Source organism: Struthio camelus, chromosome 10 (genome assembly GCF_040807025.1).
Source record: "Struthio camelus isolate bStrCam1 chromosome 10, bStrCam1.hap1, whole genome shotgun sequence".
Taxonomy (NCBI): Eukaryota; Metazoa; Chordata; class Aves; order Struthioniformes; family Struthionidae; genus Struthio; species Struthio camelus.
The window spans coordinates 12,273,761-12,297,089 of NC_090951.1; the positions used below are offsets into that span (position 1 = coordinate 12,273,761).

At 46.9% G+C, this 23,329-nt stretch overlaps 1 long non-coding RNA gene across 30 annotated transcripts in view; it reads left to right on the forward strand.

Moving 5' to 3' along the window:
- LOC104146377 (uncharacterized) overlaps nt 1-23,329 on the forward strand; it is a 34,680-nt gene that overhangs the window by 9,143 nt on the left and 2,208 nt on the right. For 17 of the 30 annotated variants that reach the window (XR_011143137.1, XR_011143131.1, XR_011143139.1 and 14 more), the window contains 5 exons: nt 2,628-2,730; nt 3,953-4,279; nt 5,096-5,775; nt 6,155-8,134; nt 13,581-22,139. This is a non-coding gene — a long non-coding RNA (uncharacterized lncRNA). The other 13 variants (XR_011143150.1, XR_011143149.1, XR_011143151.1 and 10 more) reach the window with 12 other exon arrangements.

The window sequence follows — 23,329 nt, forward strand, 5'->3', positions numbered from 1 at the left end:
TGGACTACCTTAACTGCGAAAGAATGACTCAGCTCTTTCTGCAAAGATTTGAGTTTCAGCAGAATATTTTTTCCGCTATGCTGACAGCTTTTCCACCCACGTCTTGCAAGCATGGCAGTGTGCCATAGAGGTATTTTAGGATTATAAAGCCTAGTGTAAATTTTTAAAGTTATGTATAGAAAAGGTGACTTCTAGAACTTCAAGTGTAGGGGGGGCATGTAAAGTGGGGGAATAGGGGAAGTCCCTGAAAAGCCCAGGGTCTGGGGGATGTTTATCCCCATCTGTCATTTAGCTGGTTTTCTTTATTCCACTGAAACCCAGTCAATGATGCTTTGAGATCACCTGTATCCTACAGAAACAGAATTTCTCTGAACCCCCCCCCCCCCCAAAAGGTTTGGGCATTGTTTTTGCAGCAGAGTTAGTCATTCACATACCTGGTAGATATTGTTCTTTTCTTGATCCTGTTGTTGTAAGGCATTTCCAAATCTTACAGGGAAAATGAAGTGTAGAGAGATATGCGGGGAATTAAACCTAATAAAATACAAAAGGTTTCTTAATCTGTCAAGTGCAATGCAATATTTGGTGAGTTACTGTACTCAGCTGAAGATGAAATTGGATGGTGTATGCTTGCACACTGAGCCATTACATGCGAACACATCCAGTCCGCTTTGCGCAAGTCATTTGTCAGTCTTTATACAAGACTGTAATCCATGCTGTCAGTGTGTGCCCGCTGCATGAATCAGGCATGGAAGGACTGAACTCTGAGGAGGAGAACAGTGGGAAGCTGGGGTTGTGCTTGGTCTTATATGCGCTTAAGCAACCCAGCAGTGGAATCCAAAGATTTGCTCTGTTGTCACAATTATTTTATGCCACAAATGCTGATGCAGCAGCAAAAGCCTCCATCAAGGCCTCACCACACCATGGGACTGGGGAAGAAAAAGAGCTAAAATCTGAGCAAGTAATGTTAGTGACCAATAACCACTCTATGGCCCATCACTATTGTAAAGCAGGCAGGGCTATGGCTTTTGACTCCATGTCAACTGAAGGAGCAGTCATTCATTTGTGATGTCTGCAGCACTCCTCAGCTTTCTTTGGGGTTTGGATTTTGGGGTTTGGGGTTTTGTTTTGTTTTGCTCTTTTATGAAGTTACTTCCAAAAAAAGATATAATGCAAAAATGACAGCATATATTGAGCATAAAAGCATCACTGTCCTCTGGGAGCTTTCAGAGAGGAAAGCAGGGAGCCACTGAAATGCAACCCCATCGACTCTTGTAAGTGCCCACCGGCAGGTCAGCAAATCCCTGTGGTCACTGCTGGGCAGATCTAAGAGAACCAAAGGCACAAGTGATTTTTGTCCCTGGCTAGCAGGAGGCCACCAGCCGGGAAAACAAGCTCACCCTTTGTTTCACCCTCAGGCTGCAAACGGACCAGGAAATAGGTCCTTCCAACACCTTGCACTGGATGCTGATCATATTTCTCATGGGTTAGAACTGGGAAACTTGGTTTCTCCGTTGTTTCTTACCTTAAAAGAATGTTTCTTGCATTAAAAGAAAGGGGGAGTACAATCCTACTCTATAGCTAGAGCCCATGCTTGGCAAAGTTTATCACTTTAAACTGACTTTTGAGGTTTGTGAGCCTGATATTCAAAGTGAAACTGAGTGGATGAGAGTGCCATGAGAACCAAAGCAAGCAGGAGGTTTGCATGGATCCCCTCAGGGTCGGAGCTGCTGAGTTTCATATGGTGCTAGAAAAAAACACAGTATCTCTGGAAAAAAAAATCTGTCTGTGTCTTGAGGCAACTGGGGGCACCTTCAGCCAGCACCTGATTCACTATGAACAGTTACCTACAAGGCATTTCAGCTGGCAGACGCTTGTCCTAGGCGCCTTAGGCCGTAAGGGCTGTTTTCAGTTTAATCTATTTTTAATGTGGCGCCTTATTCCAAACTGCTGAGTTCTCACATTCCCGAGCTGTCATGGTAATAGGATTGTGCAGTCTTATTGGCTAAAGTTTTCCACCACAAGTGCCAGAAGTTAGGCTCCTAAATCCATATTCAGATGCCTAAATGTTAGTGACGAGTGCTGCAGGAGTCAGTAGGAACTGGACGTGGTCTGCACCTGGAAAAACCAGGCTGTTAGATGCATAAACAAAACCTTGCTGCAGGCACCCAGATTTTCGGATGTGGGCCACTGTATGAATGGACTGAGCCCAGAGTGCAAACACATATCCCAAAGGTCAGAGAGGTTTAAATACACGGTTCTTTGTTCAGCCCCACTGTACCTGTTGTGAGATGAAACTTTATAATGTGGTGACCGTGTGAACTATTATGTAATGTGTGGGGTGGCTTTGAAAGGGCAGGTTTAAAAGCAAGTATTCTCTTTCCTAATGTGGTTGTCTTTATATCCAGAATGGCTTCAAATGTTAATATGAAAGCAGGAAGTAAGGTTCAAGTGACTGGGAATTTTGTCAGGGATTTGGAAATGGAGCACATTCAAAACCATTACAAGTAGCAGAAAGCAACAGCCTGCCTATCCCTTTCATTGACTTCCTGTCTGCACTGCTTCTCCACCCATGAGCTAACACTGCATATTTTTACTCTACTACCTTCTTCTGCTATTTCTATTTGTAGTACCCTGCTAGACTTGTATCCAAGCCAATCCAGGATTCTTCTGAAACTCCCTGTGCTAGCAGCAACATGAAAGCAGAACTCTGCAGTGGCAGCAGCAGCTACGGTAAGAGTTTAACTGTAGTTAAGAGTGGTGTCAGTCACTTTAGCCTTTTGAGTTACACTGAAAATGGAAATGCCAGCTGCCAAGAGAAACAGCTTGCAAAAGTTGTATTATGTTGCCTTTTTTCACAAGAGGCCTAAAAATACACTACATAGAGTTACCAGCCAGCACTGGAAACTGATGCACTTTCATTGCTTTGTTTTATATGGAAGATTTGTTTTCTTGTTATTATTATTGCAAGATAACACGTAAAGCCTTGAAAGTACAGTGCACTTCCGAAGAGATGAGGCAGAATTTATTCAGTACTCTTTAAATTAAAGAGTGCTTTACTGCAGTGTGAAAGTGCCAAGTCATTTATTCTCCTATTCTCCATAGAGAGGGAAAAAACAAATTTCAAAATGTCCTTTGCCATCAGAAGATAAAAGCATAGAGAAGCCAAAACAAATTCTTGTAGAGCATATTCATTTACTAGCCAGAGGACCTGTAGAGCTTCAGCCAGCCACATCCTTTCAGTTGAAGAACATAGATGAAATGAAAGACCCCTGTTCTAATAGTGCCCCCACCCTGCAGGCAGCCCAGGACCCTGGGGTGAACTGGAGGGAGTCAGGCCAGCCAGTCTGCAGGGACAGGTTGAAGGGATCATAGCCCTGATGAGCATGTGTTCCTGGGGCCTGGAGCAGAAAGGCTGTGCAGCTGCGTAGCCCCTCTTTTCCCCTCATTCTCCCTCAGTGCTGCATCCAGACCTGACTTACACGTTTGAGAATGGGGATCCAAAACAGAGAGCATGTTTGGTGTCTAGAAGACAGACTGAAAACATAGGTGTTTCTGAAGCCTTCCTGCACTCTCATGTCCATGCCAACAGAGAAACCTCACTCAGGGCTTTGGGCTTGAGTCTCTGAGGACTCTGAGCCCAGAATCTTCTCCGTAAGGACAGGGCTAGAAATACCTTTCAAGTAACTGAGCAGTGCCCCCTCCTTCTGGCTGGTGCCTGTCTTCTAAGTCACTGTCTTTTATTTTAGAGCGTTCATTGAGGAAGTGGGAGACCTGGGTTCAATGCCTTCCTCAATCTGAGAGTGCTTGTCTCTCACTTCCCATGAGACTGTCTAACTGACAGCCAGTCAGCTGTTCCGGGTGAACCTCATAGAGTGAAACCTATGAGTCTTCCACTCATAGTGTCTTCCACTAACCGGATGTTTGCTCTCCCCATCCCACTGTTGGTGGCCAGCTTCAGTTTTAGAATGAAGCGATCAGAACTTCATGTTGTGAAGAGCCTCCGGATGCATTTGGCCTTCTCAGAGCTGATTTGCAAAACCCCATTCCTCAGGAGATTCAGGGAAGGGGCGCCTCGTTTCTGGATGCCGAGAGCGCAGTGGAGCATAGTGAGAATGCACCTCCTGAAGGTGCCACTCTGGGCAGGTGCGGAAGCAGAAAACTTGAATGTGAACCAAGGAGAGACCACAGAGTGCAGATGGCTGAGAGACAAGGACCTTTGTGAATCTGGACTTCAGTGCCTGCGTTGAATTAAAGTCTTGTTTTAAGCACTTTATTAGAGGTAACTCCTTAAAACCCCACTCTGCATTTGGCTCTTTTATATGCATAGATCCTGGCAGATCTTTACTGCTGCTCTGATAAACGTTTCCAAGGTTTATTAAATGTGCCCTATGATGTTCTTTCATGGAGATAGTAATTTGACAGTAATCACATGAGAAACTTAGAATTTGCCACCTGGCCTGGCAACTTTTTTCTCCTCAGTACTAATTAAGCCGACATTATTGCAAAATTTTAGTATGATGGTTATGATTTGTCCTGTGATAACACTGAGACTAATACCGAGGCATGCAAAGCACCTTCCACTCCTGTGACATTAGTGGGTGGTGCGGTCGAGCAGTACCTCTTTGGACTCTGGTGTCAGCCCTAATAGCAATGTTTTGAGGCCAATTTCTGCTAGCCTTATTCAGGCACCTTATCCCACAGCGGGTTCTTCTACCTTTAAGGGGACAGTTTCACAAGTAGGAAGGCGTAGCTGGCGGGGAGGAAGGGGGCAGCTACTTGGCCACAACAGTGGCATATGACATGGCCTGACGGGCGATCTTACTGACCGCAGCTTTGCCCTGCTTGGTGAGACTGTGCCCCTTAATGGGAGAGTTGATTGGCAAGAGCGGATTATTAGAGCACTGTGAAAAAAGAAAGGATTGAAATGGAGTAGGGCTAAAGCCAAGATCACCTGCAAAAAACAGGTGCTGATGATGGCTCGGGTGAGGAAGAAGGAAATGAAGTGCTTCTGGTGATGGGACAGGAGGTAGCTATGTCCTGTCTGGGATGGATGTGTGTGGTATTTGGCAGTTTAACTGCTGTTTCCGATCCACAGCTTAGACCCTGCTTCAGGACCCTTGAGTGGCAGAGGCTCTCCTGTCTTCAGTGAGCTCCAAACTGTGGCTTCACAAATGTGCGGAGACCAGGAGAGTCGAAGAAAATGGCTGGATATGAAGTTGGAGAGGAGTTGTTCCCAGGACTAACTCTTGCCCTTTTGCGCCTTCTCTGTAGAGACTTGAATGCTTCACTGCTTAGAGTTAACTCAACAGCTTCACAAGAGATTCAATAATATTTGCTTTCACCCAAATCCCTCGAAGTCTGAGGGGATGGAGACAGCATCAATTTGAGATGAGCAGCCAAGAAAAGTAAATCATCCTTGGGTCAGGATAAACTTCCATTTGAAGTGGCCACAGATGGCAAATATGTTGATGAATCAGCAATTTCACAGACCTCTGCCCATTCGGAGAGTAGCATGTGTAAACAAACATGAAAACAGCACAGAACCACAGAGCTTTCCAGATCCTTCCTGTTCCCTCCGTGCTGCTGAGGGATCTCCTCAGAGGAGCCATAGGGAACGAGAAGGCTGAGGCACATACGTCCTCTCATCATCCTCTGCTTCAGCTACGCAAGAGCCAGCGAAGAGGGTAATGGCAAGACACTGCTCCCTGTTCACCCACCAGCACACCCAGGCGTGCGCTTCAGTAAAGGAGACAACTGCTGACATCCTGACTGCAGGTACTCGGGGGTTGTCTTAGATAAAGGTAAGGAAAGAAGGGCTGGGTGAGGACATGAGCTGTTGCACCACTGTGCAGCTGCAAAGTGATGCAGAACAGCTCTTGAACACTTGGGTTGCACGGAGCAGGCCTGCCCCATGGGGCAGCCAATCTTGGCAGCTGATGGGTGGGTAGAGGTGAGGAGAAGGGCTGCAGCAAGCCATGGTGACGCAAGCCTCCTCTGATACCTGCACTGGATCCGTGTGCCCACGAGCACGGGAATCCTGTAGTCTGGGACCTTAGAAACCTGTCAGGGTCCTGATTCCCTTACTGCAGTCCCACACCACAGTCCTGTCCCCTGCTTGTAGCATTGTCTGACCTTCCCCCTCCATGTGATGCAGAACCGGCAGCAGGGGCCCCTGTTCATCGATGCGGAGATGTCCTCTCAGGCTCTCAGATGACTCAAGCAGCCCTCCCTGCATCCTGCCCTTGATTTATTTTTTTTTTCTCTGACAGTGACTAAAAATCTTATGAAAGCACTGTGTAATTCCATGGCGCTCAGACTCACTGCAGGCCAAGGGTGTGTGCCTGGAACCGAGCGTGCCTCACACCACAGAACCCCCCCCCAAAGCTCCTGCTGATCTGGTGGGGGGGATTTTTCCTGCCCCTGTTTGATGTTTGCCAAATGTTATGCCAGGCGAATGCAACACCAGAAGGCTATGCAGAGGACCCCCGCTTTGCTGGACTCGTGTTATATATTCTAGGATCTGCTGACTAAGGAGGGCTCCCAAAGAGACACAGTGTCACTTCCATTCCTGTCTGAATGCAAGCCCTGAGGGTGCTTCTGCTGTAGGATAACATTAAGTGATGAGAACTGGCCAAGCCAAAGGCTGTGCATGAATTGTTTGGGAGACTTTTATAGACAGTCTATCTGGGATAAAACACAGAGCCCGGATCTTCAAAGCACTGTGTGGGATGGCAGCTATGGGACTCCCATTAAAGTTACTAGGCATCACATGACTGGAAACTTCTCTGGCACCAATGTGTTTCTGCAGAGGAATAGCTGAGACAAAGGAAAGTGGAGGAAAACGAACTCCACCATTCCCCCAAGAGCAACACCTCACAAAATTTCAACCCTGAGGCCTGCCTCTTTTTTGTAAGGACCAATTATAGTGGTTATCACAGGAGATGTAAAGGAACATCTGAGACATTGGGATTTATTGTCAGCAAATGAGACGCTTCAAATTCCATTGCAAAGTTGGAGACCATCTAATCTAACTCTGTAAAGAAGTTGAGGGAGTTAAATGGGGTAAATTGGATGAATTTGGCTGTGAAGTTTGAGCATCTGTTCACCATCCACATTTGCGGAGAAGAGAGAAGGTTCTCAGAGAATTTCTTCACAGGCATTACCCTCCAAAGTAATCACCTCACGTAGTGATAAATATTCAAGAAAGCAGCTATATTTTTGAGACAGATTCAGTCACCAAATGGATGAAAGTTGGTACGCTCAAAAGCCCTGGTTTATATTTTAGGGAGGGAGGAAAGGTGTAACCTTTTCTGTTATTCTTCTGAAGGTTTCCTGTGGTGGTGTCCAATCGCTAGAGTAAGTCAGTGTAGTCGCATTAACTGACTTTTTTGGGACTGTCAGTGGTAAGGTACAAGGCAGTAGCTGGGGGCTGACTGAATGGGCGGTGAGAGAGGATGGTAGAGTGGACTGGAAGGGGGCTGTGTCCAGCCACAAAGCTGTGGCAGTGGGAATACTGATGTGCGGTGGGCGGCTGTGACGTAGGACCAGCACCTGATGATGAGGCCTGGAGAGAGGTTGTTTCTGAGTGGGACCACCTAGAGAAAAAGGAGCCTGCTGACAAAGTTCAGAAAGGGTGTGAAGCCTCATATGGCAAGAGGCTTCAAAGACGGGGTGGAAGACAGCGTGACAGAAACGAGCAGTACGGAGCAATGAAGTCCTTGAGGGAAAACTAGCTTTAGCTAGTGATCGTGGAGTCACAGAGTGAAATGTTGCCCACCAGGCAAAGACCAATGATCATATCATAGACAGGGAAATCGAGTCAGTCTAGTCACAGCTCTTGCTGTAACTCTTAGAAGACCCTTGATGGATGAAGACTCAAACAGGCTCTCTTTTTCTTACTGTTTGGACATCTTTCAGGCTTTAACATGAACTAACTACCATTATCCTAATTTTACAGATGGGGACAGACAGGTTGCGTGACATGCTCTAAATCACGTGAGCAGTCTGTGTCAGAGTGAGAAACTGCACCTGGGTCTCTGAATGGTGAGGCTGTTGCTCTTGGCACTACGTCATCCTGACTGCAAACAAAACAGAGAGCTTGACTTTGCCTATGTCCTTTCTGTGCCTACAAATGGTAAGGTTTTTGAACAAATCAAAGAAACAAAAGAGTCACTCATCTGATTTATAGGTTCAGTCCACAGTATGTAGTGACATAATGTACCCTAGAGGAGGCTGTAATTAATACAAGTAATTACCCCTTGCTGCAAAGACATCACAGACATCGCTGACAGGTTGAGAATCCAGATGAAACTTTCACCTTGTTTACCAAGTGCCTGCTGCTGTGTGATTCAGAATGGATTTGGGCAATAGGTGCTGGATAAATCAACTTACAACTAACACCGAAAACTCCTTGGCACCATTGTCACGATTTGGCCTCCACTGGACCTTTAATATAAGTGGAGAGAAGTCAGGGAAATAATTAGGTGGGAAAAGTAGTCATCAGCTACTGTAGAGGGGTTTCTTGTGTTTGTCGGAGTTTATTTCTTCCGCTCGAAAGATTTAATATGAAAGCTGACAAAGGGGTGGGTATCCATAGTCTGTTGGCACAAAAACACATGGCACTTTCTAGGCACTTTCTTGGTTCTTCAGTTGCATTGATGATCAGTAGGAGTGGGATTTTCCAAAGTGCCCAGGGGACCAGTGTTCATGGATTGAAATGTGCACAACACCTAGGACTTGCCTGATAGTCCCATTCTAAGCAGCGCAGCTACCAAAAGCCCAGCTTTCAGTGCAATAGCCTCTTCTTTTGACTCCAGTTCCCAAACTTACTACTGACTTACGCTGTTCCAAATATGTGCTGTAGGCTGCTGTTTTAACCTGGCAGTGTTGCCAGGAACACTGAGTACCTGACATTTCATGACACCCAAAGACATATAGGATTTGAAGGTTGACAAACAGACCCTCTGCTAATTTTGGGTCTACGTTTTCAGTTCTTCAGCTCTGAAGTGCTGAAGGCTCTCAGAGGCTTTCAATTTTTGCTGGCTTCTCAGACCTCCTATTGAGTTTTGCTAATTAGTATTTTCAGAGTATTTAGCCATTCTCAGGTTCGTGGTGGTCCACAGAATTATTACTACTTCTGGTATTGTTATGACTAATACTACTGCTAATAACCTTGATGAGCCTGGCAAAACTCACCTGAACTAAAATCCTTGCCATAGATGAACAAAAAACTAAATTCAGTGATGTGAGGGGGTACATGACTCAGTTACCAGTAACTGCTGTTTACCAGGGGCAGGAAGAGTATATTTGCTCAAATGAAAAAAGGTCAAGGCAGAGGCCCATTTGCTGTTTGTTAATAAGTAATCTAAAGTACAACACAGCTTTACTGTAAAAAATCAGCCTGGCCTACCTTTCCTGCCATCACTATTATTTCCAACCCAATTCTGGACTAAAATAACAATTAAAAAATAATCCACATTCTCATAGATTATTTTCAACATCTCAAAATCTATAGAGAGCATTTGTAGCTGGGAAACAGCTGCAGCCAAAAAAACCCTTTCGTATTTTTGCCACTGTTTGTCTTAGGACACTGTAGGCAACCAAGGTTGAAATATCAGATAGGACATTATTTATCTCCTGGGAAATTCTCTTTTGGGCTCCCAGTTAGACCCATGCATCTTCCCTATGGAAGCGTGCCAGTTCAGAGCTGTGGTGGTGCTGGTGCTGGCCCGCTTACAGCCACCCCACTAAGTTACTGATGGGTAACTTACAAAACCACCTACGTCATCACTGAACCTGGCCCATGGTCAACAGTTAAAATTCAAACATGAGTGTTAGAGAACATCCTTCTTCCTAGTGACTGAGCATGTGTGCACTTTGTGCATCACAACCCCTGCCTTGCCATTGTCTTTTGCCAACAAGTGGTCATTTTCCAAGCCCTTGTTGTCTTTAGCCACCTTGCAGAAGTCTGGGAAAGGGCTAGATCCTGTCCTTTGTGGTGCATCTCCTGGCTGCAGGTAGGATTCATTAGAAAAGCTTTTCCAATTAATGAGCCACTTAAAGTGCTTATCAGAAAAGCAATACTTGTGCCAACTGCTGGCTAACCACTGCTTCTCATCTGTAATCTGTAATGTTCATGTCCTTCAATTGCACTGGCCTGAGGCACTTTGGATGTCACACCGCTATTCCTCCAAATAGAGACTAGGATGTACATGTTACTGCTAGAGGAGACAGCCGAAACGCAGGCAGCCTGGCACTGCCAGCATGTGCCTCCAGCCCAAGTTTGTGAGGGTGGTTTGCCTCACGCTCAGGTATCTCATGGAGGGAGGTAGCAGGGGCGCACGCACACACACACACATGCAAGGGGTCACCTTTGGAAAAAGAAGCCGCACAGATTGCAAACTACAGTTTCTGGCTCCCTGAAATGCATTTTGAGAAGGAATGATCCCTTAACAAATCAAAAACCCCTGCTCAGGCTGCCCGAAGTGCCTGTTAATCTAGGCGGAGGGAAAGAGCTTGGTGAGGGAAGGTTTCTCTGCAGAGCAGGTCACGTTTGGCTGTGAACTCAGAGCACCTTTCCAGTGCCTAAGGCTTAATACATGCTCTTGAGTCCTGGAGGCTAGCAGGGCCTCCCTGCACCCCAGGCCGTGGAGCTTGAGTGGGGAAGGGGAAGGCCGGCTTTCTAAAGAGCTGCTGCCCTCCAAGCAGAGGACAGTGAGGCTGAGCAGGAGGTGCTGAGGTGAGGAAAGCAGTAGCATATACAGGGCAGAACGTGTAGGGACCATGGTATGCTCTTTGAAGTGGAGTGGAAAGAGAATTTGGGCAACTGAGGGTTCACAAGCATCAGAAAGCAGCATCAATGGCTCCTGGCTGAAAGGAAAGGGATATTTTGGATGCTCTGGAGCCCTCCTGTTTGCCTTGCCGTTTAGCGTTACTGACACAGAGGGAGGGGAGGGCACGCAGAGCCCTTGCGCTGTTCTGCTGTGCGCCAGGCATCCATCCCAGAACGTCTGGCATGGGCAGCAGGGAATATAATGGGATCGATGCCTGCTTTAGGAAATCTGGCTGAGCTGGGGATCTGGGCAAATACCTTCTAGGTTAAGCAGGGTTAAGAGGATGGTAGCGTAAAGCCCTAGATCCCATGCCTCCACGCTGCTGTGAAGGAGCACGTGGTCGCACCGCACATCGTGGCAGGGAGAGCAGTAAGTGTTACTAGCTGGCAGCCTTTGCAGAGTGGCGATGCCGTATGCGAGTGCACGTGCTGGTTACTCATGGGCTATCTAGTTGCCACCCATCCCCACCTGTCTGCAGCAGTATACGCCCAAGGTGGCAGAGCTCTCTGCTCTCCTTCCTGGGTGTTGTGCTGTTTCCTCTTGGTGCTTCTCTGTTCCAGGTAGCAGCTGCTGCTGCTGTTTCTGAGGTGCCTCATGAGTTGCAGGAGTCTTTAACGACAGTGATACACTGCACTTTTCCTCTAAAGGCCAGAGAGGTCTTACTTCTTCCCCTTACAGAGATGGGAAAACTGGGATACTGGGACATTGGGTGACTCTCCTGAAACAATGGGATTAGCTAGAAAATGTAAGTATCCCTTGAACCCAGTCCTGAGTACTAGTCATCACCCCACATCAAATCTCACTAGCATCATGACAGTGAACTTCTGGACTGTGCAGTCTTTCATGCACAGTATATGAGAGGTATATAATGAGAAGGAAGCCCAGCGCTGCAAGCACCAATGCAGAGACACACACTCTGTTCTAACCAATAGCCAGGACACCTGGGAAAACGTGCAGGTGGTTTCAGAAATGCATGAGTAGCCTGTTATGACAGAGAAGGGGAAAAAAACCTCAGGAGATTTCCCCCATGACCATCTGTTAATTTTCCCCTGCAGTTATTATTGATTTTCAGAGAGGCACGTACTAATGCCCTGCAAACAGCACTGTGAATCAGAGCACTGCACTGCGGAAACGCAAGCTTCACAGACAGGGCTGGATGTGTCACAGACAGGGCTAGATGTGGTGACATGCTCTCTCAGTTTGTACCTTAGCATTTCATGCGCCTGGCAATCATCAGCCTCGGGGACAAAATTCTTCTGTTTTCCCATAAACATTGTGCTTTGCTGCACTTCAGCTTGTGACAGTGGTGAGTCCCTTTGGTTGACGTACCAGCCTTCTCTCTAGCCCTTCCTAGTCTAATAAAGAGAGGCCTTGCTCACAAACTGAGGAGTCATATTGAATAGGCTTAGAGATATTGACGTCTCTAGTTAGGCTTCGGGTTTAGGCCAAGATCACTATACAAAGGCTATGCTATTTTAGGGGTGGAATGCGAAGTCTGCCCAACATCTGCAGTCTCCTTTGCCCTTACGATTTGATCAATGCACAGGCACAAATGGCACAATAAAAATAACTGCCTACCCTTGTGGCAACCAAGGTCGGCCTTCTGTATGTGCCCTGCAGTATCCGTAGGCCTCTGTGGCTAAGGGTGGTCTTGGGACTGGGCTCTGTAGCAGTATCACTGTGTTTTAGCTTCTGCTTTGTGCTGAGCTGCAGAGGACCCAAGTGTGTTACAGCAGCGGCTGGCCAGGCCTGAGCTCGGTTGGTAGCTGCTCCTGCGTCTGGCTACCCAGGATGGCGAACACAGTGACCATCCCGGGGGAGCTGTGGCCGTGGCGGGGAGCTACTTTGGGCTGAAATGCACAGTTCAGAAGAGTGTTCCCTTTCTTTTTTTTTGTAAGAAGGAGATAACTGCTTCCAAGTCATGGTGTGGGGCAATGTGAACAGCTTTGCTCTTTCTCCAGGCGTCTCAGAGAGAAGGAAGCCTCAGAGTGTTTTTTAAAAGTGACTTAGCCTGTAGCTCTCTCTTGATGTTTTCTGCGTAGGCATGCTAGGCGCGCTGAGCAGTTTCCAGCGGAGCTTTCTGAGCACTGCAGCAAACGGAGAAGTGCACCTTGGAACAACTGTGGTAGTGAATGAATCTTATAAATGATTTTTGCTTTGTATTTGTGAGCAAATTATGGCATTCTCCAAAGCATTTTTGTGTATTTGGTATTTGTGTATTTGGCCCAGCGAAGAATTACCAATTTCTACCATAGCAAATAATTTGTGCAGCAAAGGTGGCAAACAACCAGACCAAATGATAAACTGTCATGAATTTTGTCCAGATGGAAGCTTGTCCAGTTGAATATTTCCTCAGATAAATGTCATAATTTATGCATTTTTATGGTTAAATAATTCTCTGCCTGTGAAAAAATGTCTCTAATCTCCATGAGCAATGCAAACAGATACAGAAAGCATTTTGGTGTTTTGTGATTATCTAAATACAATTGTTTCCTTTTTTTAACATGACACAAATCTATTTCCCTCCTCCTCCCTGCTAAATTGTCCTGGATGAGGCAATGAAGGACCTAGGAGCTACAGTGGGATGTATATGAATTCATGAAACACCACATTGTGTTTGCCAGGACCTGGATGCCCGGGCTGAACAACGTGATGTAGCCATTTGCAGATGCAGTTATACATTTTTGAAGTTATACCCAAGAGGACTTTGTTATCTCAGTATTAAGCTTTGTGATTCTTGATTTCTAGTGCCCAGCTTCTGACGTGGGAGCCAGCGTGCCCGAGGCAAGTCTAGTACCTCCACATGACGTGCAAAACCTTCAACATGCTGATTAGAGAGCCTAACAGGGAAATTTCTCACTTCTAAATGCTACTGCTGCAGTGATCCAGCCCAGCCTCTCCTCTGGAGGGTGAGTACAGGCAGCCTTTCTGTCACAGCACTCAGCAAAGTGCAGTTTCATCTGAAACACTGATTACCAGCAGCCAGGAAGTGACCCACAGGTCACTGTTCTCCTCTGGGTGTTTGTACCCATCTTCCATGTCCAGCACAACACCCAAACCACAGGGCAATGAGCTGGACACTCCTGGCCTGCTTTCTGCTGAGGATCATCTGCTCCACAGCAATGCATTGGTGAATCACTGGGCCGGAAAGCAAGTGCACACGGGGGAGCATGACTGTCTTTGCTAATGGTTAAAGCATTCACATGGGAGTTCTAGGCTCTGGACTCTGCTCCCAGGACTGTTTATGCATTTTACATGAAATAGTCACTAGGTAACATATAATCCCTGATCAAAACCCTCAGGGGATTTAGGCAAAGCAACACCCAGTTTCTGGATCTCGATCAGACTTAGGTGTGAAATGGGCTGAGCTGCTTGGCCCTGTCAAGCCTGGGGCAGTTCTGGGCATGCACAAAGGTGGAACTCTAGATAGCTGGGGAGCTTGAAAGTTTTAGAAAAGCTGGAGATTGAAGGGGCCAGATAGTGAGAAGGACCTAGGAGCTACAGTGGGATGTATATGCAAGCATTTCATTCCAAACTGAAGATTTAGGATAAAACATCAGCTGCTTTAGTGACAAGGGTCTCTTATAGGGAAACAGTTGTGTTCGTAGATTCCTGAAATGGAAGCTTACTTACATCATCCTTTTATGCGTTTTTTTTTAAAAATTGTCCCATCCTAACCACTGCACTTGCATGTATTTATTTCCACTAGGCTGCCTGTGCTGAGCCGCACAATGGTGGCTGCCATATGATTAACTTGTTATTCTTACCAAGCGTGACAACTGCTGTAGCAAAATCAAGAGCAACCTGCTCTAATGTAAACTGATTTCAGATTGCCCCTGGCAGTCCCAGCTACCTCATCTAACCTCTTTTTTTGCCAGTCTTTCTTTTTTTTTTCTTTTTTGTCTTCCACTGAAGACGCACCCTATGCTTTCATGTAAGGTGCTTTATCAGGCTGGCTGTTGCACCAGTGTTCATGACATGCAAAGAAGCTTCTCTGCTCTTAGCCATGGCGTGTTTTAAAGCCACTTGGATTCTCCAGCAAATGCAGAAGTCAGCTGCCAGTCCACTCCAGAGATGGCTAATGATTATTGGTACCCAAGAACGTTTAGCTGCGAAACACCCTAGATGTTTGTGTCCAGCTCTTGATGGGGCTGTTGCATCTTGATACCCCACCTGCACGTTTGGAGAATGATGTGGGACTGGATAAACGCAGAAAAAGAGAAGTTCATTCCCTGACAGCACTGTCACTCCAAACACATGCCAGATACCAAGGGGGAAGCATTTGCCTTGGTAAAAGGGGGAATGATGGATTTGGGCAGGGAGTACTGTGGGAGAAGCAGTCTGATTTGCTGTCATAGCTGCCATATTGGTGTGTATGATGAGTATGATATAAATTACTATCTATAAATAAATACCACAACAGCATTTTAATGAGGTGTTATCTAGTAGCACTTGTCCAGGCTGGTAGTGTTATGCTAAAACTGGAGAAGTATCTCCGAGCAAGCTTCTTGGCTAAACCTTCATAAACATGGTCTCACTCAAGATCTAACTATGGTTTGTTTGGATAAGAGGTTTTGTTTGTTTGTTTCTGAACATATTTTCAAATGCATATGGGTTTTTACTTTTTTTTCTTTTTAACTTCTTGGCCCAGGTTTTGTGTTGGTGTCACAGAACCCAACTGGTGCAGAGGCAAGGGCTAAATCTCATGCCTTTTCTGAGCATTGCTGTTCTGACAAGAACCACCTTGCAGAAGGGCTGGGTCATCTGGGATTTTGCAGGGGGACATCTGGGACTGTAACGCACAGGAGTGTCCTGTGTCTCTCCAGAGACTGAGTCATGTATATCCTTACCACTGGCCCCTCCTGTGTCCTTAGCTTCTCTTGGTGAGCATGCACAGCTGGGGTATTTGTAGCCAATGCTGGTTGAAGGCACGGTCTCTTGGATCCACGCTCCACATTTGCAAGGGATTGGCTGAGACCCAGCAGCCAACCCTGAGATTTTTCCGTGGCAGTTAAGCTACTTTTCTGAGCCTTTGGCAGCCTGAGCTGCTGGGCAAATGGCTACACGTGAGTGCTTCATGGCACAGCAAGTCAGACGGGACATAGCCACATGCTCTGTAGAGTTGCGCTGTGCACATATGCACTATTTATCTGTCCGGCTCTGTAGAGTCCTCCTGCTCAGCATTGTGTCAGATCCCACAAGGTGGTCCCCTGCATACCTGAGCGCACAGGCTGCTTAATCCATATGTGCCAGGGTGGATATGGCACTAGGGGTGACCCCTGTTTTTTTATTTGAACTGAATAAGTCATGGTAGGAGGCAAATGTTGAGCTGGGGGTTGGGTTTGGAGGCCAGATCTGTTGCTTTCACAACATTTCAGGCCAAAACAATGGTTTCATCAGAAAGCCTCTCAACGTGTTAAGTTGACACCACAAGAATGTGCAAGAACTGCATATATCCAAAAGAGAGCCAAGAAATATGTCTTTGTCATACTAGATCTGAACTGAAGACTTTTTTGGCATATTTGAGGATTCACATCTGATACATCCTAATGACTCCTGTGCATTAAAGACAAGGCCTCTTTTCTGCTCAGTTTGAAGCTCTGAGACAGAAGGTTCAGTTCTTTGATCCTTAACATCTCTGAAATGAAGTCTGGATTGACTGTCTGGACTTGTGAGGCATACTCAGAATTCATTCATATTAGAAATAAATAATAACTTTCAGGTGATGCTATAGAGATAACAGCTTCCATTGTTTTTGAGGAAACAGGAACTCCAGCCAGGTCTCCCTGATCAACAGCTGTTAAAAAAAAAAAAATCACAAAATAATTTAGGTTGGAAGAGGCATCTAGAAGGCTCCAGTCCAACCTCTTCAGAGCAGGGGTTAGCTTAGGTTACTCAGGGCTTTGTCCACCAAATTTTGAAACTCTCCAAAGAATGGAGATTTCACAGATCTCTCTGGGCACCTTTTCCAGTGCATAACTTGCTTGTGTTTTGAGCAATTCTTTCCTTATGTCCAACAGAATTTCCCTTGCTGCAACTTGCAGTCATTGCCTCTTGCCTTTTGCTATGCACCTCTGAGAAGGGTCTGGCTCCCTTATCTCTGATACTGCCTAGTATTCGGTTAGCCTTCATCATGGCAAAGGCACCCTGCTGACTTCTGTCAAAATTTCTTTTCACCAGGACCCCAGGGCCTTTTCTGCAAAGCTGCTTTCTAGCTACTCAGTTCCCAGCCTGTGCTGTTGCACAGGTTTATTGTGTCAGGTGCAGACTTTGCGTTTATCTTCACTGAATTCCGTGAGGTTTCTGTCAGCGCAGTCCTACAGGTTGCTGAAGACCTTCTGAATGGCTGCCTTGTCCTCCAGCATATTGATCCACGCTTCGACTTCAATGTCATGCACAAACTTGCTGAGAGGGCCGTCTGCCCTATCATGCAGGTTGCTGTTGAAGACTGGCCCTAGTCTTGTCGCTTGAGGAATGCCATTCCTAGCTGATCTCCAATTACATGTCAAACTGTTGACTATTACCCTTTGAGCTTTGTGGTCCAGCCATGAGCTTTTATCACCCATCTTGTGGTCCACCCATCCAGTCCATACCACTCCAGTTTGGCTAAAATGGGAGATGATGTCAAAGGCCATGCTAAAGCCAAGGTAAATGACATCCACTGCTCCCTGTCCCCCCCCCCCCACCCCATCCCTCCAGCTGGTCATTCCATCTCAGAAGATGAGCAGGTCAGCCAGGTACAGTTTGCCCATAGTAAATCCATGCTGGCTGTTCCTAATCGCCTTTTTGTATCTGGAAATGGTTCTGGGAGGACTTGCTCCATAATTTTCCTAGGAAAAATGTACTGATATCTTACAAAAGACATCTTATATTTTGGTAGTATTTTGGCTAATCACCTTCAAAAGAAGCCTGTTGACTGTGGAGTTTGTGAGACCTTCAGCATGGGCCTATGGGACTGAGTGAGGGAAGTTTTGGTAGGGAGCGGCTGAGCAGGTCAAACTCAGAAGCAAACTAACCAGGACACACCTGTTTCTCCTCTTTTGGGAATCCTGAGAATCCCTTCCTTCCTAGCTAGGCCACCAAGGGCACGCCTCCTACTTCTACTGCCATGGTCTATGTGTTTCCTTAGGACAGGAGCCCTATGGGAAGGGAATGGGAAGAGGGAGGGAATGAGGCTACTAGGCCAATGGCCAGTAGAGTGTAGTACTGTCAGATCTTGGCCCCAAATGATTTGAATAGTTTGAGTGAGAGGAAGAAATAAGGAAGAAGAAAGGGCAAGGTCAACTGCATGGAGTGCTAGGGACAAGCACGGTTGTTTCCAGAGAGCATAAATAGGTCAATCGATAGGAGGGTCAGGCACTTGCCAAAATGCACATTTGCACAATGTCCTGTAATAGGTAGATATCACAGAAGACCATTTTGTGTCACTGGACTTTGGTTCACTGAGATCTGAAGTGTAATACTGAGGTAAGTATTACTATAGAAAGTAAGTACTACTGAGAGAAAATGGTTGGTGAGCCAGTAGGTCTAACTGGGGGGGGCCAGAGCAGGACAAATGCTACCTTGCCAAACTGGAATGCCCTTGGATGGCTTGAGGCTCACTCCCCTGGCCTCATGTCATCGCCAGAGTCTGTGCCCAGCCAGGGGAGTGTCTGCAAAGTCCTCTAAATCGCTCCCTTTCCGTGGAAAGCAAAACTCCTGAAAATGCTGGTCTATGCAGTGAGGGACTGGCCCCATTAAGGGCTTTGTGGGATTCACTGGGGCGTTCAGAGCTGGAAAGCCTTTGCAGACCGGATGCAGCTCCTATAGCTGGAACTAGACCACGTAACTGCAACTGAGGGAAAGGCAGGAGGGTGCAGTGGTGGGAGTCAGCAACTCTGCTTGAACACTCATGCGTACAGCATTGGGCAAGTCTTGGTAATTAAACAAAACTTACGTAATCCTGTCGACTTTCACTGTAACCATACTAATGTGACTGAGATACCATATTTCTGTGATGGACTTACATTTATAATCTTCTTCCTAGCGCATTAAAAGACATTTAACAGTGATGCACAGAAGAGCAAATAGGACTGTAGTGTAGTGACAGCCCTGCTATGGCTCCACGTGGGCTCTCTCTCAGGAGGGCAGCGCAATCCCAGACGCGTGGCTAGTGTTCACACGTCTCCCCATGGCAGTGTGAGGTGTCCAGGGTCCCAAGGCAGAAGAGGTGCACCTGCACGCTCAGACTGCAGTCACCAGAGCATTAATGAAATCCTGACTTGCTAGGTCACCCTCCTGCTTCATTTGCAGTGACACAATATCACTTCAAGTTGTTTGCTTATTACAGAGATACTATCACAAGGTGTGGTGTCCTGACTGGAGTCTAGCAAGAAAGTAAAAACACCCACCTTTGGCAGATTGTCCGAGGGTCCCTCACGGGCTTCATGGGCGAAGGTGGTTGATTCACCTCCACCCAACAGTATTTGCGTGTTGCTGCTTGCTGGAAGTGCCCATGCTTGGCACTGGAGAGGTAAACCTAGAACTCAACTGGTGAGAGCAACTGCAAAGTAAAAGCGGGGTTGTTTGATGCCTCTGCTTTATACTCAGCCTAGTAAAAGATACTTAATACATTGTATCATTTGCTTGTGAACTCTTTTTGTTATGATCATTCAAATGCTCCTAATTGGTGCTACCCTGCCACACTCCTGTTTCTCATCAGCTATTTGCATTCAGCCTTCCTAGCAAACAAGAAAGGAATTCTGGTAGCAAAAATTTTATGGCATGTCTGGTTTTGTCTGTCTTTCTGGAAGAGTCCCCTCTTTTCTTACTTTTAATCTAGATCCTCCAGTGTGAAACAGAGCTCCTTCTGGAGGTGCTCTGCTCTACTGAAAGCTGGTTGTTTTATCCCCTCAACTTTAAGGCACAGTTCTTCCCCTTTCAGTGCAGTTCTTCTTGAACCAGGCTGGCTTGGCAGGTCTTCACTTCTTCTTTGTTTAGATTTATTTATTTTTATATCAGAAAGGTAATAAAATTGACAAAAGAGGTTTATTCAGACTCTAACTATACAGTTTACCGTACAACTAAAATAAAATGTCCAACAAACAACACAGTGCCTTTTATTTATGGCATCAATGCTTAGCCGTTGTGGTACCAGCATTATGTAACTTTTTCTTGCCTTCATCCCCTTTTGAAACCTCTTTTGCACAAGTGTTTGCTCAGCATCTTCCATCTGTTCCAGGAGGGTGTTGGTACAGAGTGGAAAACTTTTAACAGAAGACAGTCCAAGCCATAATGCCCTAGATCCCAGCATGCAGGGTTTTCCCTGGAGGCGGGGAAGGAGGAGCACGGGGCTCTGTTGCACCTTCAGCATCTCAGCTGGATGCTCCAACCATAACACAGTCTGCAAGAAGGACCCAGGGAGCCCTGTGGTATGGAATCAGGTGTCCCATGGCAAGGTCAGCCTTCTCCTCCATCTGAGTCTATGGCTCCCATCCCCACAGGTGGGCTGTGCCTGAGCACTGCATCCAGACCAGCTATTGCCTCCATGGGGTGTCAGGCCTCCACCTGAGTCCTGAGGACCTGCAGCACCTCAAAGCTGCTGTGCTGAGGTTACGGTGACTAACGTCACCCACCAGACTTTCATTCATGGCCCAGATTTAGTATCTGAGTGATTCTATAGCCACAGGTAGGGAACAAGCATGGCAATCAATTTAGCAAGGTCTGTTTTCATGTATGTTCGTTGGTGAGTTGGGATCAGAGTGGGTGTAGGTCTTGGGGATGGATGGCTGGAGTTAGCAAAGACAACAAAGGTGTGGGAGGATGAAGTAACATTTCAAAAGAGAAGGTGAACTCAAATCTCCTCTGTTTCTAGCTGGTGGGCAACAACGCTCCTGACAATTAGTGTGATACACAGGGTCTGGAAAAGTGAACAAATTGTCTTTTAATGCCTAGATTAATGGGGGGAATTGAGCAGAGACAGCAATGCAGGAAGGAATGCAATGAGGGAAATTCACGCAATATTATTTGTTAGCATACCAGCTTCACCACCTTTATAAGCAGTGTAAGATCAGTGTCATCCGCTACAGACATGCGCTGCGTCAGCCAGCGGGGAGGTTGCTGCCGAGGAGGCATTCTGACAAGGCTCCCAACAGCAGTGTCAGAGCCAGAAATGTTTGCTACGGAAGCAACAGATAGTAACACAGCACTTGTTTAAATTATACCGTCATCCACAGCTCTCCAGACAACTTCATTTCAGAGTCGGGTGCTGGCACCACCCAGCCTTCAGCCCCATGCATGTGTTCTGGGGCCAGCTTTCCTCTTCCATGGTCTCCTCCTCACCTGGCCCATATGTGAGCTGCAAGGGGAACCAGTGACGTTACTGTGTTCTGCTGCTCAGGAGTGCTGCGAACCGCTTGCTCCAAGTGCAGCGGAGATTACGTAGCTGTTAACCACCATTTCAGCTTCAGGCCCTGTAGCCTGCTTCAGATGCTGGCTTGGGACTCTCAGGGTTGTCCAAGAGCTTGCTGTGTTCGGCTACTGTTAAAAGGCAGTGGGATTGGATACCTCCATCCCTTAGGTGCCACTAACATCCTAGGCTTTCTTACCTCAGGCCTGGCTGAAAGATGTCCATCACCAGCACTTCCAAGGTACAAGTACCTGTGCCGTGTGCACTGAAGTGTCTTCCTGCAGAAATAGTGGAGGTGGGGTGCCGCCTGTGAAAGGGATTGAACAATGCACAGATCCCCGATATTAAAACCCACTGATTGGGGCCGTCAGCAACCAGCCTGTGGGTGCTCAGATATGGTCTGGGCCTTGCATTTCTCTGCCCAGGGCTGCCTGTCTCCCCCATGGAGGCGAGGGAGCCTGGGTCAGATGAGCATGCACCAATGATGTCAAGTCCTCCCAAGCCTACACAGTGCATCCACTTCGTGCTGCTCCCCACAGACAAGAGAGACGCCTTTACCTCCCCACCCCCCCCGCCTTGTTCTTCTAACAGAAAGATCAACTTTGGCACGGACTGCCTTCTCTTGAAAAGCCATACCTTAAAAAGGGCATCATAAAGGGCTTTAACAGAAGAGCAATGAATGACCCTTTGTGAGCCCCAGGAGCCTGCTAGCTCTCTGGGCAGTCAATAGAAAGCAGCGAGGTTCTGGAGTTCACTTCCAAACAGGTGAGTGGAAACTCTTGAAGTGGGCGGTGATTAATGTGTCTGCAGGTCTGGTTTCTCCTTTCCCTGAAGTGAAGGTGGGCGGTAAGACCGAAGTGTGCAACATCGACAGCATACCTGATCTATGATTTGCCAATATTCATTTGTTGCTTTCTACTCTTTAGCAATCAAACAGAAACTTCTCAGCTGGTACCTTCTGGGTGATGCGGTTTGAGAAACAACCCTTCGGTCACTATTGCAATATTGTGAAAATGTTGTAGGTGCTAGAAGACCTGCCTCACATAAGCAGAGTAAGTTATCTCTGAGCTATCTGTATTCTCCTGTATGATTCAGCCAGTTTGTTACCAAAAACATGCATTAATTCTCTGAGCGATACTGTACACACTGCAAGGGATATGCTCCAGATGGAGCTGCTCTAACTTACATGAGCATATTTGCCTCTCACAGAAACCTTTAAACTTACTCCTGCTTAAGCAACATCAGTGGCAAAAGCTATGCTCCTGCAATGGGAGTGGGAGTAGGTCAGTAATTCCACGTTATAATAAATAGGCTATGCTGTATCTCCGATACTGTGATTGCTCAGGAAGCAGGTGACCCTCTGGTTGCTTTTTGGAGATATATTTAAATTTTAAAATTTGTATTTGCCATGTAAACCATTATACAAAAATATAGGCAGTGATATGTAACAGAGACAAAGGTGTCTCTCTTCCCAGTGAAGCAGTGTTGCGTCATTTTCTATTACCACTGAAGAAACAAACCAAGTTTTAAGAACAATAATAGTTGGCAGTATTTCTATTAAATGGTATTAGCCAGTAATTTCTAAAAACTGCCTGTTAATTATAGCAGTCAACCCTTGCAGGCAGCTCTATTTTACATGAGCATGATCCAGTTTTCAGGCATCAGCAGAGGACTGTAGCCGTCCCTTGGAGTCTAACAACACCAAATCCCTTTCCAGGGTAAATCTGTTATCGCTGTTTTTTTCTTTTAATCCTGACACTGCCAAATGACATTCAAAAGAGACAGTTTACTTGCCGCGGTGCTGAGCGAAGGCCTGCCAGCTCAGGTCCAGGGCAATCGCTCCGCTGCAAGCGAGCGCGGCGGCAGCGCGGGGCAGCGCAGCTGAGCCAGCCTGGCACCAGCGGCAAGGCCGTCCGCTGCTCCCGGAGCTTGGCTCCATCAGCCCCGCAGCGGAGCTGGGTTCGCCGACACTGCATCGCACAGCCGGTGGGAGGGCTGGCAAGGGGCGCGCTGCCACGTCCGCCCGTCGCCGGCCGGCAGCCGCTCCCGGGTGTCTGCTGGGCTCAGGGCACGGCCGGAGGACGTCACCGCCTGCGGCAAGGCTTTATTG